Below are 18,395 nucleotides of genomic sequence, written 5' to 3'. Positions count from 1 at the left end.
GAGAAGCGCCCATTTGCTTCTCCACCCCCTCCCCCTCCTTCCTCTCTGTCTCTCTCTTCCCCTCCCGCAGCCGAGGCTCCATTGGAGCAAAGATGGCCCGGGTGCTGGGGATGGCTCCTTGGCCTCTGCCCCAGGCGCTAGAGTGGCTCTGGTCGCGGCAGAGCGATGCCCCGGAGGGGCAGAGCATCGCCCCCTGGTGGGCAGAGCGTCGCCCCCTGGTGGGCGTGCCGGGTGGATCCCGGTCAGGTGCATGTGGGAGTCTGTCTGACTGTCTCTCCCCATCTCCAGCTTCAGAAAAATACAAAAAAAAAAAGAAACAAACAAAAATATTCACAATTCCAATGATAATGGTATTCCAACCATTCTCCCTTCCCCCAAGTAAGTCTGGAGTCTATAATAAAGAAATTTAAATCTCTCCAGATACTTTGAAGGACACAAGACATTTCTCAAAAGAGAAGATGCAGTGTGTTTCTAAGTTCTTACTGTTTGAGCCTATATAAAAGCATATGTTTTAGATAACAGGTTCTCAGTAATCAAAGCGCCTTCACTTCTACATTGATTTCTTTGGATAGAAGAAAAAAAAAAGCTTACCTGAACATTTCCATCCTTACCACTGGAATTTCATTTAATTTTCGATGCTTTTAGGAGAAAGGTCTATGCGAACAGAACTGGTTTACTAGAAGAAGGAGGCGGGAGAAATACTTGACAAGATGGAAGGGAAATCAGTCTTGCAGGATTGCTTGCAGAAGAACTTCAGTGACTGAGTTCATTATCTCTTGTTGGTCCCAGCACAGAGTGTGATGTGATTCCACATTTGAACTTTTAAGTATTATCAGTGGCCAGGGTGGCCAGTCCATTGGGATTGCTAGGAACAAACAGCTCATGAAATGGTACCATTAGCATAGAGAGATAGGACTTTGTTACTTGCCTTCTATGACTATCTAACAGGGATTATTCTGTTGACAAGATGTTGAAACCCATATTCTTTGGGGTAAATAACACGTTTATTGAATTCCAAGACATACTTTCTTCTCTTTTACCAATAGCCTCATGGGATCAAGAAGGTACCAGGGACTCTGTCCATTTAACCCAAACTCCAAACTTTCTACGCCTCCAGTTTGGAAAAATTGAAAGCTTTTGGAATCATGCAGATTGAATTTGAACTTTCGCTCTACATCTTCTTAGCAGAGTCACCTTGGCCAAATTATTTAGCATTTCTAAGCCTCAGTGCCCCCACTGGCAAAATGGAGCTAATAATAGCCATTATCTTAAAGTTAATGCAAGGATTAAATGAAAGAATATAATTGATCACAGAGCACAGTGCATTGCACATATTATATGCTCAATTTAAGAAAAAAATATATTAAACAAACATTTGTATGCATATGGCCTTTCAAGGTACAGTAGTCCCCCTTATCTGTGGTTTTACTTTCTGTAGTTACAGTTAACTGTGGTCAACAGTGGGCTGAAAGTACTAAATGGAAAGTTCCAGAAATAATGTCACTAATTTTAAATTGCAGGAATCTCACGTAATCCTGCTCAGTGCCTGAGGGAATATGAATTCTCCTGTCATCTAGCACATCCATGCTATAGGTGCTCCCTGCCCGACAGTCATTTGTAGCCTCCTGGGTTATTTAATCTACTGTGACAGTATTGCCAATGCTTATGTTCAAGTAACCTTTATTTTACTTACTAATGGCCCCAAAGTACAAGAGTAGTAATACTGGCAATCAGGATATGCCAAAGGGAAACTTTCAACTGCTTCCCTTTCAAAGATGAGTATAGCACAGTAAGATATTTTGAAAAATAAATACCGTATTCATATAACTTCATTACAGTGTATTATTATCCTCGCTCTATTTTATTATTGGATATTGTTGTTCATCTGTTACTGTGCCTAATTTATAAATTAAACTTTATTATAGGTATATATGTAGAGGGAAAAAAATACCCAGTCAAGTTGGCCCCTGTATCTGTAGGTTCTACATCCTGTGGACTCAACCAATCACAATAAAAATATTTGGAAAAGTATTTTATATTGTTGCTGATGTGTACTATGTAGTTAGGCCAGGCTTTTATTTTCTTGTCCTTATTCCCTAAACAATACAGTATACCAACTATTTATATAGCATTTAATTAAGAGATGAGTTAAAGTTTATAGAAGGAGGTGCTTAGGTTATATGCAAATACTGTGCTATTTTGTATAGGGACATAGGCATACCCAGATTTTGGTATCTGCAAGGGGTCCCGGAACCAATCCCAGATACCCAGGGACAGCTGCACACATAGGGTTTGGTGCTCTACCATGTTTCAGAGACTCACTGGGGGTCTTAGAAGGTATCTCCCACATACAAAGGGGGGCACTGTACTGTATGATCAGATGAAGAGTAAATTGTGCACTCTACCACCTTTACTAGGACTGGCATGCACGCTAGCACATTTTTCTGGATCCTCAAAAAGTAAATAAAATTTGAAACAAGAGGTATTTTTTGTTATTTATTTGTTTTTAGTTTTCTATGTACAGCTGTTACTTTTTGGTTGCCCTGAGCTGACCTGAGAAGGTGGGTATAGGTCCCCACCCTGTAGCAATAAAAGAGGCAGTAAGTGTTCCTAGCCCATGGAATCACTTGATGGTGAACTCCAAAGCTGAGGGAGGTGGCGGTGCTGGAAGAACAAGGTCTATGCCCTCATTAAACTGCTGTGAAAGGCCAGGAGGTTCTGTGTGTGAGTGAGGGGTGGCGGGGAGCAAGGCCTGAGACGAGCCTCACCAGCCAGTGATGGACGGTTCTATATCTGTGTATCAGTTTATCTCTATAATACCTGAATTTCCCTCTCAAATTGTTATTATTTTATAAACTGGTAGGTTGACTTTGTGGTTTCTGTTAATTTTTTAGTCATTTTCCATTAGTACAGTGGACTTTGTCTAGAGGAGTTAACACAAAAGAAATGTTGCAGAATGTCAACTTTTTAACGCTCATTTGGCAATTTGAAAACTAATCACTCTGTTTCTCAAAATTATTATTTAAAAAAGTTGCATTGCCTGTTTCCTCTAAGGATTTTATTCCTTTTAATTGAGAGATAATCTTCACAATTGTTAGTTAATTCCTCAACTAGGAAAGAGTGCATATCCACACGATCATTAACATTTGTTGAAAATTGTTCTTCGATTTGAATAGATTCAATCCACATGGATTCTTTTGCTGCGTTGCCCATGGAATGTGTATGATCTTAGGTGTCTGTCCATGTAGGAGGTTCCTCACAAAGAACAGAAACACCAGTCAGTACAGTCTTTGTACATCATCACTGAAATGTGAATCTTCAACTTTGTACAAACCTTGTTTCATAGGACAAAATATTTGATGTCTGTGAATGGCCTTCCGCGGACCCTGAAAAGCTATTTTCAATAGCAAGCCTTCCACTGGTATAGTGTGCATGATAATTTGTGGAGCAATTCCTCGCGCATGGTCTTGAATACATGCGTCAGGTTGCCACCTTAGGAAACCTCACCCCCCTACAATCTTACAATCTGTCCTTCTAAGACCTGACAAATACATATGCAAATGGTCCTACTTTTGAAATGTTTCTTATCTCATTTTCCCGAGTCATTTTTTTGTAAACATTTTCCTTGGTTCTGTTCTATGGAAAAGTATACTGACCTGAGCGGCCCTAACAGATACGTTTACACTCAGTTGATAGTAAAAGGAAACTTAGCAGTGAGCCATGTAGTTGTAAAACATTAACTAATCAGTAGAACAGCGATGGTTTCAGAGTCCAATATTTTTGCTTTCTCTTGCCATTCAGAGTAAAATTGCTTCCTCACCTCGTTTTAGAACAGAATTTCTGACAGAACTGTCAGGTTTCTGTGTGTTTCATCTGAGGCTGCTCCTGCCACTCTGGTCCCCGCCCATCTCTGGTGAGTCTGGCAGGGCTGGCTCTGAACTCTGCAAGCTCCTGTTCTGTGAGTTTATTGCTTTGTTCCGTAACGCAGGAATGACGTGGCATTGAGACACGCTCCTCAGCTCATTAACTATCAGTCATGCCTTCTTCCGGCTGCTTGAGTCTGTGCAGCTGTGCCCAGAGGTGCGGGGGAGCCATGCCTCTGGGCTCAGGGAGAACCTTTCCACCTTTCCACGGCTCACCCAAGTGAAAAGAAAAGTGAAAGCTGGGTTTGTCCTGGAGGCAGGTTGCCAACAGTTTATTCACATTCATATGCACGTAGATAAAATATTTGGGGTTGGGGATGGGCAATTTGACCTTTTTATAAATTCTGTACCATAAATTTTTGCTTTTGAGACATTTAAAAAATTTACAAAGTGTAAACACTTTTTGAAGGCTTCCTATTATGTACCAGGGAGTGTTTTCAGCAATATATATATTGCTGTTTTATTTAACTTTCAGAGTCCTGAGAGTTAAGTTTACTCATCTAGAAAATAAACACAGTAAAGCCCAACACTGATGATGCCCATTTTGCAGATGACTAAACAAAGGCTTGAGGAGTTGAATAACTTTCCCCAAGTATCACAGCACGTCGATGGCAGGACTGGGCTTTGGATTCAGGGCTGTGGGATTCTGGAGCCCCTGTTGTTTGGCACTTTGCAACCCCATCTCCCTGATAATACAGGTAGGCAGCTCAACCTGGAACCAAGGCAGGCTGTTTGTTGCATCGTTTGAAACATGGTTGTTTCTCCCTTCCCCACCAGCCCCTCAGGTTGTTGGAGAACTTGTTTTGTGTCTAAAGCAAGCAGCACATCCATGTGACATCCCATATACTCATCACCCTCCCTCTGCCCTCTTGAGGACCAGCTGCTGTTTATCAAAGACTCTCTGTCCAAAGTCAATGGCAAGGCAGCAGCGCTGTGGCCCTCAGCAAGGAATCTAGCAGAACAGGCGTAACTGTGGAAAGGGGAGGCTTCCTCACCCCCAAACTCTTTTCCCTTCTTCTCATGCTGCCTTTCTTCCCAGAAAGTGCTGGGGGTGGATGCTTGCCCTCTGCCAAATTGTCCTGGCGCTCTTTGGGCCCGTGGAGCTCAGTGGCTCACAGGGCTGTCACAGTAGTCCTTGCAGACAGGAGTGGGACAAGAAGTGAGATGGACAGTAGCTCACACCTGTGTTGTTCTCTGGACTCTGAATCTTGAGAGAGCAGAAGGCAAGCATGTATTAAACCAGGGTCTCCATTTCCAGAGAGAAGTCCTAGATGAGTAGTTGTTGTTTTCCTTCCTGATTTTGCAATGTTCGCTTCAGTCATGGCTGCGGCCTGCAGACCAGAAGAGGCCCATTTGTACTCGCACTTGTAGCTAGACAACAGTAGCCAGTCAGGAGAAAATACCGATGTTCTGCCAACTTCTGCTGTTTGTGAAATCCTGCCAGAAGCCAAACAGGATCAAAAATAATAAACAGACCTCCTCCCTTGCTGCATGACTGCTATTTACATAAAGGGACTGATGAACTGACTGTGCTTGTGTGAGTGCTCACTGAAGGCAGTTTTAAGGGGGAAAGGTTAATTTTTTTGGTGTCTGCTTGCATGCAATTTGAGATTTTTATAAATACTTGGGTTTCCAAAGAGACAACCCAGAGGGTAGAGTGCTGCCTGCCCTGTGGATAAGTTATCTGACACACGAATTACATGTAGCTGTAAAACTCCATGGAGAAACTGAACCTTGAAAACAAAGAAACACATAAGTCTTAAATAGAATAATGGTGTTTCCAGAACTACAAGTCAGGAGGTCTGGGTTTGAGGTCCCTGTTATCAAATGTGAATAATATCAGCTTTTACTATTATAAAATAAAAGTAAAATTGGTATGAAATGGGAGGCTGAATTCTGGCATGGCTAGGTAATGCCAGTGTCCATGCTGGGGGCATCTGGGCTGGCCCGGCCGCAGGAGCTGTACACAGCCCTACCTGGCACTTCAGTCCTCAGCTGGACAGGAAACATCACCCTATTTGCTTATCTTCCTTGGATAATAATTTATATCACTCCTCGAGGATATGGGAATAATGAACCGCTCTTTTGTTTTTAATTGGTTTACAAATGGACAAAGTCTACTAATTTTCAGCTCTATTTTTTATTTTATTTTTGTATATTTGATGTGCTGTGAGTGAACCTCTATTTTTATTTCTTTTTTTTTTTTTTTTTGTATTTTTCTGAAGCTGGAAACGGGGAGAAACAGACAGACTCCCGCATGCGCCCTACCGACCGGGATCCACCCTGCGCGCCCACCAGGGGAGATGCTCTGCCCACCAGGAGGCGATGCTCTGCCCCTCCGGGGGCGTCACTCTGCCGCGACCAGAGCCACTCTAGCGCCTGGGGCAGAGGCCAAGGAGCCATCCCCAGCGCCCGGGCCATCTTTGCTCCAATGGAGCCTTGGCTGCGGGAGGGGAAGAGAGAGACAGAGAGGAAGGAGAGGGGGAGGGGTGGAGAAGCAGATGGGCGCTTCTCCTGTGTGCTCTGGCCGGGAATCGAACCCGGGACTTCTACACGCCAGGCCGATGCTCTACCACTGAGCCAACCGGCCAGGGCTGAACCTCTATTTTTAGTTAGGGCCATTTCAAACTCTTGGTTTCCCTCCCATTTTTCTTCCATTCCGAGGTGTCAGGAATTTGACTTTGTATTTCTACTCAGTTAATAAATATTGTTTCACCCTTCATGAATAGTTTCTCATAATCATGAGCAGAATTAATCCTTTTGAAGTGAAAGACACTGTTACAGATTCAAGGGTGTCGTACGTCATAGCTTTTAGAGTTACTAATTTCCATTATAAAGTGGGCTTTCTGCTTAAGGCTAACAGGGAGTGTGGGTGGTTACTCCTTCAGACTGGATAGCCTGGTGTGGCTGTCTTGCTGGGAGCTTGCAAGAACTCACTGTGGTCATGGCAGAGTGTATGGACTGGAGAGGACAGCAGGGGCCAATGTCACATTGCCCTGGTTATCTGATGAAGGGAAATGTGCCCGTTCCTTTTCTGCATTGATGTCTGGCACAGTTTGGTCTGGAAAGTAAGGTGAAGGAACACATACTTTACAAACTATCCCTTTGAAATGTTTAACGTTTTTTTGGATAGTTTTGATACCAGGTTTATATTTTGTTTTAAATGTCTGAGTGTGCTGATGGTGGTGAATTCTAGGAAAAGGGACAGTTACTAAGCCGGGACTTGTGGGAAATCTTTGAACACTGCTAAGCATTCTGTATATTTGGTTATTATTTGGAAAGCCTGGTATCTTGCATGAAGTGGCATTTGAGAGTGGAACGTGAGTCAAGAGGAGAGGCACTTGCTCAGTGGAGAACTATTCAAACATGTGGAATGCCTTGCTGAAACCTCTCACTCCAACAAAAATGGAACCTTAAGACTTTATTGACTTCTTTCTTGCATGTGAGGGTGAGACTAAGTTCTCTGTGGCCCCCACAGGTACTGGATTCTCTGAGTTCCCTGTAACCTTTGGCTTGGCAGTATGCATTTCTTGTTTATAGCTGGCTCTGCTCAGTGATTAGCCGTTTAAATAAATTACCGTGTTTTGTGATTAATGTCAATACTTTGACATGGGAGTTATGAAGCCTTCATTTCAGTCCCTTGATTTATCAGAGAAAGAATCTTTCAGAGTTTTTTCTTTGGCTCTGGGAGGCTGTGCATTTTCTGAAACTTGTGGCTTATACATGCAATGCCCATTGCTTAAAAGCATGGGCTTTGCTGTTATCTGGATCTGGGTTCAAATCCTAGTTCTAGCACTGATTAGTTGAGTGAACTTGAGCAAGTTCTTTGACCTCTGCAAGCCTGTTGTCTCATCTAAAGTTGGAAATAAAAGTAATAATGTTGTGGAGTGAAGTGTTGTCACATGTGCAAAGCACTTAGCACAGAACCGAGGATTCACTCAGGGCTCAGTATAAGCTAATCTAGAAGAAAGAACACTACAGATCAGCATCATGGCCCATCACATTGTGGACTCAGTACTTGTGGGAAGATAAAACAAATAGCCAAGTCTGGATAACTTCATAAAGTGGAAGGAATGAAAGGCCATAGTTACAGTGCATCTGAAATGAGAATATCTGAAGTTTCCTCAGAGGAGAAAAAGTATGACAAGGGCTGCTTAGAAATTATGCAATTTTAAACAAGGATTTTCCTAATCAAATGGAATTTACTTCTGAAAGCAGACAGCTGTCACACTCTGAGTATAATAGAAAATATTTTTAGTCCTTAACTAATGAGACCATCGCCCATAAATCCAGAGTATATGCTTTAACAACTCTGGCATGAATTTGATGGGAACATATCTAACTCTTAATCTTTCAAGTCCAACTTCCCCAGATGAAGCATCATTAAAACATTTGCCTTGGCAGGGGAGTCAGTTGGGAGTGAATAATACATTCTACTAACTACTCTCATTAGATGTGGTGATATAGGTGCGGAGGAAGCCTATCACGCCACCTGCACCCTTCCCTCAAGTCTGCAGCCGGCTCTAAAGCACCGAGCAAGAGACAGCACAAGTAGCTGGATGAGGTATCTGCAAAGCCTAGAATCTTCTTGACTTCATTTGAAAAACAGCCTTTATAAGTCACCTGTTTTTTACTAGGTTTTACTAGATGGAAAACACTGAACCTTGACTTTGCTGGAACCCACTCCACTGCCTTACAGAGGGTGAAGTGCAGCCGTTGCTTCCTGTCCTGCACAAAAGAACATATTCATTCACTAAATCACTGCTTGAAAACCTGCCCTGCGCTAGGGGCTCATAAGTCCTTGGGATATAACAACGTGTTAAAATGAAATTCTAAACAGTGTTGCCCAATAAATTCCATTTTAAAACAGCTTAATTCAACGGAAGGACTTAGAACAGGTGCCCTGGGTGCGATAGGTGTGGGCACAGGCGTCGCTCAGGGAGAGGGGTCGCATGGGAGGAGTCTAGCTGTAGCGCGAGCTGGTCCTTTGTTGTTGCTATGGTGTTCTGTGGCTCCAGCTGTCGGTCCTCGGCGGGAACATTGTGTATTACTGGCTGGTGATCCTTACTTCTGGGGAATCTGAGGTTAGGACTCTATAGCTTTTGCCCCATCAGCTTGCCATGTGCCTTCTTCAGAATGTGAATCGCTGGGCTCCAGTTTCCCAAGAACATGGGACTCGCTTCCTCTGGTGAAAAGTGAGGTTCTGCTCTCTCCTCTTGTCCTAGTCAGCTTGGGGACCGTCGTCTGCAGAGAGCTTCCCTCTGTGCACACCCTGCTGCCCACGCACTGTGCTTTCCCTGAGCGCCAAGATGCTGGCGAATTCTGCGTGAGCTCAGCTTCAGTAACACATATATAAGGGAGGCTACGTTTTAGAAATGAATATCACTTTTCCTAGCCTAGTCAATATTTCAACACATATTGTTCAAAGTCATCTTTGCTGGTATGGTGTGTGATACAAAATGTAGAATAGGGTCACTGCCCTCAAAGAGATTGAAATCAAGTGAGGTAAGGTGTGAACGTCGTCACAAATACCAACCATTCAAGGACATGGATGGTCCAGTGACTGACAGGCTATGAAAACAGAGACGTTCAGTAGAAGAGGGCATTGTCTGCAGTACAGTAGGGAAGGAGAAAAGACTGCTGGGCCCGAGCTCGGAAAAGCGGTTGTGTTTCCACTGTGCAGTAATCAGACAGAGTTATTTTAAGCACAACAACAGAATGTGTTGAAAAGCATGATTTGAATAGCTCAGAATGTAGTTTAAATCTGGCGAAATGTGGGTGTTATAGGAAGTGTAGACAACAAGGTTGAGTTGTGGCCAGACTTCAGTGAGGCTGGGTAATGGGGAGCCACAGAGAGTCTGTAAGTAGAGAAAACAGCAGTGTGGAAAGATGGCCGGATGAACTTGGGGTTGAAGTGGTCAGATTGCATGCAGAGAGACAGTAGTAGTCATTGAGCAGATATTTTTTTAGGCTCTATCAGAACATGATTAATAATTATCTCACTTAACCCTCACAATAGTTGGTGCCATTGATATTGCTATTTTAAAGGTAAATAAGTTGAGGTACAATGATGTTAAAGTAACTTGTTCAAGTTAAACTCAAATAACTGCTAGAGCTAGGAATTGATCCCATAGCTATCTGACTCTGTTCTTCCACAAATCAAAGCCTCCCCTTATATTTGTTGTTACTGTTGTTACAGTGCTACTCCTCAAAAATATCATGACAGATAAATATTTTTACTATGGCAATAAAGAAATGATAAATACAGGATTTAGCTCTATAACTTTTCAGAATGGCAAAATACTTATGTGCTTTATAGAATTTTAATGTTTTCAATTACTGATTTCCCTGTTTATGCTTTTTCCCTACTACTATGAGAAGAATTCACTAATGTGAATATTTTACTGTACCTCTTATTGTAGATTTTTATTCTGCTCGGAAACACCTATTCAGTAATTTATGTTATCAGTAATTCTCAGTCAAGTCTAGATCACCTTACAACAGGGTTTCACTGGATTGTAATTAAATTACCTGATGTAACTATACACATGTGCCTTCTGCTTTAGGTATCCTCCCTTATCAGTTTTATTGATAAGGAATAAATAAAATTAAATACTAATCTTAAATTAATTTGTGTGGTAGGGATTTGAATTTTCAAGTGTTAGGCATTACCCATTAGCTAGAATGCTTTCATATTTAAAAAAAAGGCTTTTCTAAGAGTATGATATGCCCAAATACACATATAATTTAGTGCCTGATTTTAGAAATGTGGATAAACCAGAATGCTAGTTTAACTGGGCCAGTTGACTTCAATAGTTTAAAACCACAATATTAATTTGTAGAGAAACCAAACAAACAAATGTCCAGCTAGGACATCTGTGCTTTTTGTTTATTCCAAATTATTAATCGATCAGTCATTATTTCATCAGGAAAGAGAATTTCATATGTGAATTCTTCCAGAAGTAATTTAAAGATGTTTAAATATTTCATGAAGTATGAAATTACACATATTTGCCTCAGGCAGGTGTCCCACTGGCATTAAATGAATAATACTTATATAGTATTTTATAAGATCTATCAATACAAAGCTTTATGCCTCTGCTTGAATTGTGGTTCATGCTTGGGATCTAGCTGTAGGTTAAATCCCAGTGAGATGAGATGACCAAGGAGCCTCTGGGGACTGGCCCCCAGGGGGAAGAAGCCCTGTTGGAGAATTGCCTTGCTTAGATAAAGTGCATAATGCAGTGAATTACCCACTGTGCTCTTTGTCACACCTGCACTCATTCTGCTAATTTCTCAATACACTCTGGTTTCTTGATTACTGTTTAGAAAGTGACTTTTCCACCATTTTCCCTCAACTCTGATCCCCTTTTATCTTTCTCTATCAAGATGGCTATCTCTACAGATCAAGATAGACAAAGATCTTGATGAGTCAGACAGAGGCTCTCTTCTTGCGTGGTTACACTTATTCCCATGGTCTCTCCCAACAAGCAAAAACTAGAGGTCACCCTCTAACCTCTGTGTCAATGCCAGGTCATTCTGTAAGGTAGGCTGCTCTTGACCTAATAACTGGCTCCTCGGGTTCATGGTTGCTCAAGGCAGTGTGTTTTTGAAACTCACATTTAATGTTTTTGCCTGATATTTATATGTAAATGTAATTTTCCCTTTCCTCCTGATTAGGCTGCTCTCTGCATCTTCTGTGTATTAAGAAAAGCTTCTAGATAGCATTGGTAAAAAGTGGGACCTTGAGTTTCTCACCATGCCCAATAGCTGACCTATTTACTGTTTGTGATGTAGCCTCCAGCTGAGTTAATCTTACCAGACCCAAGTTTCCTGTGAACAACACATTCTTTGAGCAGAAACATTGAAACTTCATGGAGAAGCATTTGGTTGCTGTTGCTTGTGTAACAGATCACCCCAGACTTAGGGGCGTTAAACTACCATTATTATGTTCCTGGGTCTTGTAGATCAGGACTTTGGAAAAGACGCAGAGATGTCTTGTCTCTGCTCCATGATGGCTGCAACTTTACCTGGAAAATCTTCAAGGCTGGGGTGTCTCAATGTCGGCCCTAGAGTCATCCAAACGTCATTCACTCCCAGCACTGGCAGTTGATTTTGACTGGTAGGTGAAATCAGCAGTGGCTGTCATCTGGAATGTCTGTACCCATGTCCTCTCCATGTGGCTACTTAGGCTTCCTCACAGCATGGAGACTGCCATCTGGGGGTAGGCAAGTCATAAGTACATGCCTTTTTATGACTAGCCTTGAAAGTTGCACAGTCATTTTTTTTTTTTTGGTCAACATAGTCATAATGATCTGCCCAGGTTCAAGGGAAGGGGACACTGACCCACCACCTGATGGAAAGAGGTTCCAACACTTTACAGACCTATTTCGTAACAGCAACAAAATATGTCTGACATATTTGATAATTCAGGGCTTCTGCTGGTTCTTGCTGCCATGTGGCTGGCCCTCGACTGGTTCGTTTGACTGTAGCTGGAATCGGTTATAGCAGGTGCACTGCGTGGTTCTGCCTGGGTGCAAACAGACTGCCTTGCTGACATTCTGAGGTAACACTGCATTGCACTAATTCTTCAGCTATGATTGTATCAACATCACAAGCACCATTTTGCACATATATTATCTTGTTTAAGCCCCATAATTCTGTGCTCCCACTACTACTCCTTGCCCAAGACGAACAAAATCCCCTACCCAAATTTAAAACAAAATCAAACACCTCCAAGATTTAGGACTATAGAAGAGTCTCCAAGGAAGGCCACATAGTTCTTAATTTTGCCCCAAACCCTGTTCTGCAGATATGAGAACTCACATCCATCTTTTTTTTTAATTTATTTTTTAAATTATTACCCTGAAACCTTACAGTTAGGATTAAAGTTTCTGGGTGCTATTTTATTAAGAACTTAAAGAAGATGGGGTTCCTTTACAGCAGTGGTTCTCAAGCAGTGGCAGTTTTACCCTCCAGGGGACTATTGGCGTATCTGGAGGTATTTTTGATGATCAGAATTGAGGGTGGGTGCTACCAGCTCCGCATAGATAGAGGCCAGGGATGCTCTTAAACATTCTACAATGGACGGGCAGCCCACCCTCTCCCCAAATATGTTCTGGCCCAAAATGTCCATCCTGCCACTGTTGGCAACCCTACTTGACAAGGAGTTTTTATAATCCTCATTAAAGTGAGGACACAAGGGCTCAGAGGAGCAAGACAACTTGCTTAGGATTTTACAACTAGTAAGTGATGACACCAGAATTTAGACACCTGTTTTGAGATCCTGACTCTCATATTCTCATTTCCTGTCAGGCCTTCAGCTAGCCCTGCCACCTGCCCAGAGAGACTTGTTGAGAAAAGGGTTTTTTTTGTCACTTTTCTCATGTCCTGGGCAGTGTAAAGTGTATCACACCCATCGTAATGAGCATGGGTCTTCATGACAGCCAGCCTTGCACATTTTCTCTGCCCTACAGGGGACAGGTGCCTTGCTCACACCAGCATAGTTGAGACTGTGGGTTAAGGTGTGGCTGGAAATTGGGCTCTGACCTTCCAGATTGAGATTTATAAATTATAACACTTGAAAAAGGTGCACAGTGTGTGTGTGTGTGTGTGTGTGTGTGTTTGCGCGCGTGCGCTGTCAGAAAGCATTAAGATCTTATCTTACAATGGCAAGCAAACAGCTAATTACTTGTAATTTTGGAGATAATTGTTTTCTCATCTTGCAGACGTGCTGAACAGGAAATTAATCTAAACCCTAGAAAGTTTGAATCATGTGCAGATGATTGTCAGGAAAGAAACACTCATTACCCCCTTGGAGCCCCCATCTCATCCCACAGGCATGCCGAACAGTGCAGCTGCGCTGGGCTCTCCCCTCCTGCCAGCCCGTGCTTGTCGGTAACTGGTGACCAAAGAGAACACAGAGGAGCGTCTGGTACAGGCGGCCCCAGGCAGGCGGGGCCCCGCTGCTTATCCACACCTGACAGATGCCACCTACTGCAGAATGTCTGGCTGGAGGCATCCTTTCTGATCCACCCATTCATCACTCCACATTGCCTGTCAGTGTAAGAGCCGGCTTCTTTCTGCTTTGGACAAATGAGCCTTCGGGTAACTGATGATTGTGAAAATGTCAGGCTAATGTGATCCCCCAGTGAAACCCTTGGCCACCTCTGCTCAGTCTCTTTTGCTTCCCAGTTTGAGGCAGTCTCTCCTGATTTCCAATTGGGAGGATAAATACAGTCCCGGTCATTTACTCAGGTGAAGCGCCATCCGCTCCTGTCTTCTCACTGCCTTTGGCCCAGGTTCACCAGGGAAATCCTTTTCAGGGCGAGCAGCAGCAGAGAGAGGAGGCCTGTCCTGCCTTCTGAGCTCGGGCAGGCCACACAGACAGTGTTTTAACTGTTCCAGAAAGAATGAAGCATTCATGAGCCATTCCATTTTCAAGAAAAGAAACTTCCTGTGACAGTTTAACCTGCTTTTGTACTGGAGCATTTTTAGTTATCTCCTGCCAGTCATCTTGAATGTTTTGTATCCTTCCCTTTTAGCTGAAGTGCATATTATGAGTTGTGACCCACAATAAAAAAATCGTATCGTTGTTATTGAGCGACAGTCTTGTTCTCTGGGTTATTCTGGGCTATGGGTCAGCATACAAATGCTGACTTCTGGAAGTCCAAAGACATCATCTAGTTGCGGCTCATGCTGGGAAAACAAAAATGAGCTATGAGATGACAGTTATCACCTGTGATCTCAAATATGGTTTATGTTTCTCGTGAGATATTTTCTGTCAATGATATGGCTGGTGCCATAGCATTCTTCTGAATGTGAGATCTGGCTTATTTCTGAGATCTCTCATCTGCTGGTGGAATTTTTGTGCATATTTGTGTCTAAATCGGGGTTTCACAGCCTCAGCACTATTGACATTTTGAAGCCAGATAATTTTTTTTTGGTGGGGGTTCTTCTGTGCATTGTCGGATGTTAAATAGCATCTGTGATTTCTACTCTCTAGGTCCCAGAAATGTCCTCCCCTCCCCAAGGTGATAACCAAAAGTGTCTTCAGACATTACCAAGCATCCCTGGGGGAGCAACATTCCCCGTGGTTGAGAACCACTGATCTAGATGAAAGAATACTTAGATTCAGATGAATTCATCCCTTTGTTCATTTCTTTTACAAATGTCTCTTGAGTGCATACTGTGTGCCAGCATCTTCTTTGGAGGCTGTAAATGGAGCGAAAAAGGCATCATACTTACTGCCCTACAGGGACTTGTTGGGCAGACAGACTGCATTTAAATAATCACATCCGGCATGTATTCAATCAGAATATGAAGAATTCAACTTAGGGGTGCAGAGAAGGGAGTCTTCTCTCTGCTTAGGTTATTACACTTATTGGAATTTCTTAATTCTCTGTTTATTCAGGAAGTACCTGTATTTTAAGGGGGCAAATCTTGTTTTCCAAGGTATTATACTCTAGAGCAGTGTCTTTGAAGCACTGGTCTCTGGACCAGTCTGCCAGAAATTTGGTGCCAGTCCGCAAAAGAGTTATGATGTGTGAAGATAATGGACTCAATGATCTTAGTCAAATTTGCTTATGCTCAGAGTGATTTCTGCCTTAGTGATCCCGAAATAATTCTTCTATTTTCATTGGTCCACAAGTGTAAAAAGATCAAAAACCACTGCAATAGAGAACCTCAAAACTATACCTGTGAAATCTTTAATAAATGTATTGATCCAGTAAATTTAGATTATCAAATGTGTATAGAAAAATGTCCTCGTGTCAAGGCATCACGGCATTAACTTATGTCTACAATATATGAATGGGAGCATCTGAATGTTTCCACTGGGCATCAGCATTTCTGGGGCTGTAACCCTGGGTCTCGGACAGCATCCATGCTTGGCCTCAAGAAGGTGTCTGCCATGCTTTGAAGAAAGCTTTTAACCTTTGTTCAGTAGTAATAGACAAAAACGGATGTTTACACTGCTCCGGGCCTGAGATTTGATAACCTCCCCATAAAATGTGAAACTGGAGTGAAGCTGTCCCCACCTCTGGAGCAGCCAGCTCTGGCCTGGGTCACCTACTGGGAGTGGCTACGAGGAGCGTAGTCTGCAGCACGTTAGTGGGAAACCCTCCCTTTCTCTTTCATTGCAAACAAGTGTGAAATCTATTCTAAGGGATGGTCTTGAATGTAGGCAAGTTTATATTTAAAGTCAGGTGTATGTTTGGCTATGTGGGAAGCAAAGCAGTGTGTAATTTAATCTTGGAGACCACTGGCTGGGGAGTTAGAAAGACTTGGAATAAAATTCAAGCTCCACCAGGACTAGCTGTTTGACCTCAGGCAGGTTGTCTTGATAGAAATTGGGGGTAATAAACCCTACCTCAAAAGATTGCTATAAGAATTGTAGATGTTCAGAAATGGCCTCATGTAAGTGCTTGGCAAATGGGGTGGTGGTGGTATTGTTAGTAACACATCACTTGCCAAAACCTCACATTGGTGTTTTGGTGACACTACCATGGAAAACTGTTGTTTAAAAGATAGGAAGGAAACCAGGAAACTATTACAGGTCTACAGGACAGCTATATTACTTAATACCAAAGATTGAAAATCATTGACTTTGTTTCTAAGGCTAAGAGCCATTGAAGGTTCTTCAGCAGAGTAAAACCAGTCTTGATGAAGTTGGGGTGGCACCTGTCCTTGGTTAAAGGACTGATGATGATGAGAGAGGGGTTCAGAAGCTTAGGAAAGTCCTGCAGAGGGAGAGATGAATTATCCCCTTAAGTTCGCTTTCTGTTGGAATATCAGTAATGGTAAACTCAAACAAAAGTGGTGTCACCTTGTAGTGATTTCTTGGGCCTGACTCCACCATACACAGAGAGGCCTTTGCCCTTGACTCCTGAAGCGTAATGAAAATGTGTCCATACCACTTTCAATGTTCCATTTGGCTGACAACTATATAGATGTGATCAAGGACAGTAGTATAAGGACAACGGAAGTATCCTCCACCAAGTTCGAGATGACATTAGGTCATGGGGACAGACACCAAAGCAAGTGTGATGCTTAGTAGTGGAGACGTTGATGAGAGACCTGTTTTGAAGAGGTCCTTTCTTTTTCTGTGATATTTAAATTATTGATTTGAGAGAGAAAGAGAGGAAAGGAGAGAGAGAAAAAAAAACATCAATGTGTTGTTCCACTTATTTATGCATTTATTTGTTGATCTTGTATGTGTCCTGACCAAGGATTGAACCTCTGCAACCTTGGTGTGTGGGGACAATACTCTGACCAACTGAGCTACCTGGCCAGAGCTTATTTATTATTATTATTATTATTATTATTATTATTATTATCTGAGAGGAGGGGAGGCAGAGACAGACTCCTGCATGCGCCCCAATCAGGATCTACCTAGTAAGCCCCCAACAGCTGATACTCTACCTGTCTGGGTCACTGCTCTATTACTTGGCAACTGAGCTATTTTAGCACCTGAAGCAAGGCCATAGAGCCATCTTCAGTACCTAGAGCCAACTTTGCTCAAACCAGAGCCATGGCTGCAGGAGAAGAAGAAGAAGAAGAAGAAGAAGAAGAAGAAGAAGAAGAAGAAGAAGAAGAAGAAGAAGAAGAAGAAGAAGAAGAAGAAGAAGAAGAAGAAGAAGAAGAAGAAGAAGAAGAAGAAGAAGAAGAAGAAGAAGAAGAAGAAGAAGAAGAAGAAGAAGAAGAAGAAGAAGAAGAAGAAGAAGAAGAAGAAGAAGAAGAAGAAGAAGAAGAAGAAGAAGAAGAAGAAGAAGAAGAAGAAGAAGAAGAAGAAGAAGAAGAAGAAGAAGAAGAAGAAGAAGAAGAAGAAGAAGAAGAAAGAGAGAGAGAGAGAGAGAGAGAGAGATAGATATGAGGGAAAGGGTGGAGAAGCAGATGGTCACTTCTCCTGTGTGCCCTGACTGGGAATCGAACCTGGGACTTCCACACACCAGGCCGACTCTCTACTGCTGAATCAACCTGCCAGGGCCAGAGCTCCTTTTTTTTGTGAATATTCTTGCCTGAATATCCTCCTTATCAGTAGTTTCTCTTAATTTTTAATTTCTACCAAAGTCTCAGGAAGAGGATATTGTCAGTCCCTATGAAAATGAGGATAATATAAATTTTACCCAATTTGTTCCTCAGAAGATGATTTTTTTGTCCATTCCCCCCATTTTTTTATACAGCATTTACGAAGCACTGGGCAAGACAGAACAAGGGCACTGCCCTACAGGGGCTTCTGCTGTAGTTGGGCTGGAGAGGGAGGGGCATAGAAGAGGTAATTACCAGACAGGGCGCATGTACAGTGGCGGCTGTAAGTGTGGGACACAATGGGAGCCACAAAGTTTGCACTAAATACGTCAGGAAGGCTTCCAAGATAAGGGGGTGCTTCAACTGACTTCTGTGTATTTCTTTTTTAGTGATTTTTAGAGAAAGAAGAGAGAGAAAGAGGGGGGAGAAGCGGGAAGCATCAAC

General features: G+C 42.6%; 1 protein-coding gene across 6 annotated transcripts in view; it reads left to right on the top strand.

Annotated features, from left to right (window-relative positions):
- Nucleotides 1–18,395, top strand: part of STARD13 (StAR related lipid transfer domain containing 13) — a 231,886-nt gene that overhangs the window by 58,106 nt on the left and 155,385 nt on the right. Inside the window, exon 1 of one of the 6 annotated variants that reach the window (XM_066234096.1) lies at nucleotides 3,793–3,913. The exons of the other annotated variants lie outside the window; for them this stretch is intronic. The gene's annotated coding sequence lies outside the window, so the exon portion shown is untranslated. Of the gene's footprint in view, nucleotides 1–3,792; nucleotides 3,914–18,395 lie in introns of those variants that run through there. 6 annotated transcript variants of the gene reach the window in all.

The sequence above is a fragment of the Saccopteryx bilineata genome, chromosome 6 (assembly GCF_036850765.1).
Source record: "Saccopteryx bilineata isolate mSacBil1 chromosome 6, mSacBil1_pri_phased_curated, whole genome shotgun sequence".
NCBI lineage: Eukaryota > Metazoa > Chordata > Mammalia > Chiroptera > Emballonuridae > Saccopteryx > Saccopteryx bilineata.
The sequence above is the reverse complement of the archived record's forward strand: the minus strand, read 5'-3'. Positions and strand labels throughout refer to the sequence as shown.